The following is a 2627-nucleotide window of genomic DNA, read 5'->3' on the forward strand; positions in this document are numbered from 1 at the left end:
CAGGTGCGTCTGCACGGGTAGGCTAGTCCGTTGGTGCGGATCTGGGATCTGGATCTATTTCGGGCTGTGGTGTCGGGGGGGGGGGGTGTGCGGCAATGTGTGCTTTTTGAAACGCTCGGACGGAAACTCCCGCCTGAATTTTGAAGACACGGCAACAAGAACACGTGGCCGCGTGGGGGTGTCCCGCGGCGGCGCCCGCCGCACCCCTTGCTGCGTTCCGGCGCCGTCGCAACTCGGGGAAAAGCGGACCATTCCGATGGGGGATTCAAGATTCACGATTCAAGATTCAAGATTTTTATTTGTCACATACATATACATACTTTCATACATATATGAAATACATATATTCCGATGGGGGATTCAAGATTCAAGATTCACGATTCAAGATTCAAGATTCACGATTCAAGAGGTTTATTTGTCACATACATATACATACTTTCATACATATATGAAATACATATATTCCGATGGGGGATTCAAGATTCAAGATTCAAGATTTTTATTTGTCACATACATATACATACTTTCACACAGATATGAAATACATATATTCCGATGGGGGATTCAAGATTCAAGATTCACGATTCAAGAGGTTTATTTGTCACATACATATACATACTTTCTTACATATATGAAATACATATATACCGATGGGGGATTCAAGATTCAAGATTTTTATTCGTCACATACATATACATACTTTCATACATATATGAAATACATATATTCCGATGGGGGATTCAAGATTCAAGATTCACGATTCAAGATTCAAGATTCAAGATTCACGATTCAAGATTCAAGATTCAAGATTCAAGATTTTTATTCGTCACATACATATACATACTTTCATACATATATGAAATACATATATTCCGATGGGGGATTCAAGATTCAAGATTCACGATTCAAGAGGTTTATTCGTCACATATATATACATACTTTCATACATATATGAAATACATATATTCCGATGGGGGATTCAAGATTCAAGATTCAAGATTCACGATTCAAGAGGTTTATTCGTCACATACATATAAATACTTTCATACATATATGAAATACATATATTCCGATGGGGGATTCAAGATTCAAGATTCACGATTCAAGATTCAAGATTCACGATTCAAGAGGTTTATTCGTCACATACATATACATACTTTCATACATATATGAAATACATATATTCCGATGGGGGATTCAAGATTCAAGATTCAAGATTTTTATTTGTCACATACATATACATACTTTCACACAGATATGAAATACATATATTCCGATGGGGGATTCAAGATTCAAGATTCACGATTCAAGATTCAAGATTCAAGATTCAAGATTCAAGATTTTTATTCGTCACATACATATACATACTTTCATACATATATGAAATACATATATTCCGATGGGGGATTCAAGATTCAAGATTCAAGATTCACGATTCAAGAGGTTTATTCGTCACATACATATACATACTTTCATACATATATGAAATACACATATATTCCTATGGGGGATTCAAGATTCAAGATTCACGATTCAAGATTCAAGATTCACGATTCAAGAGGTTTATTTGTCACATACATATACATACTTTCTTACATATATGAAATACATATATACCGATGGGGGATTCAAGATTCAAGATTCAAGATTTTTATTCGTCACATACATATACATACGTTCATACATATATGAAATACATATATTCCGATGGGGGATTCAAGATTCAAGATTCACGATTCAAGATTCAAGATTCAAGATTCAAGATTTTTATTCGTCACATACATATACATACTTTCATACATATATGCAGTGAAATGTAATGCAACGCACCCGGTGATAACACACAATATGTCCGAGGAAAAATTTCTTTCTAATAGACCAACTAACTGACTCCTAAAACGTGATACAGTAAGTCGAATACTTATAGAATAAAATAAAGAAATATATAGAACAAAATAAAATACAAATGATGATACAAATGGGATAGATAGAGGGAATGTGCTCATGTATATGGGGGAAATTTGGTCGGAAGACGATCATCTCAGGGGGGTTTTGGGGGTTTCGGGGCGCATCGTCGGGGCCGGGGTCTACCGAGACGCTTGTGGGATTCATAAACGTGACGAACAAACTCCAATCTGCCGTGGGTGTCGCGTCGTGCTCGGGCGTGGGCGGCTCGACCGACGTGGGACGTTCGATTTCCCGGCTCTCTGGAATGCCGCATAACCCGAAGGTAGACACGTTATTTGACGCAGCCCTTTAGTTATTTCCCACACTTGGGTGAGTCATTGGTGAATCAAACGTATTGTTATGGAAAAGGAGATTTGGAAATACTGACTTGGATACTTTCATAATAACAGTTTGATTATGAAATGATTAAAAAGACAAAAAAAAGGACAAAAAAAAAAAAAATCGAAACCACTTAAATGCGGCACTTTTAAAAAGTGAAAATGTTGTGGAAAAATGTGGAATGTTCATTTGATACGCGGCGCATTTTAAAAGTATGTACGAACGTCGATTGATTCTATTATCGTTTGTAATCATTTGTTGTTTCGATAAACTCGTGTCGGACAGGGCCCTCCGTAGACGTTCGTAAAAAGTACCTAAAATAAGTCGTTTCATTACCTCCA

Source organism: Zeus faber (assembly GCF_960531495.2).
Source record: "Zeus faber genome assembly, chromosome: 10".
NCBI lineage: Eukaryota > Metazoa > Chordata > Actinopteri > Zeiformes > Zeidae > Zeus > Zeus faber.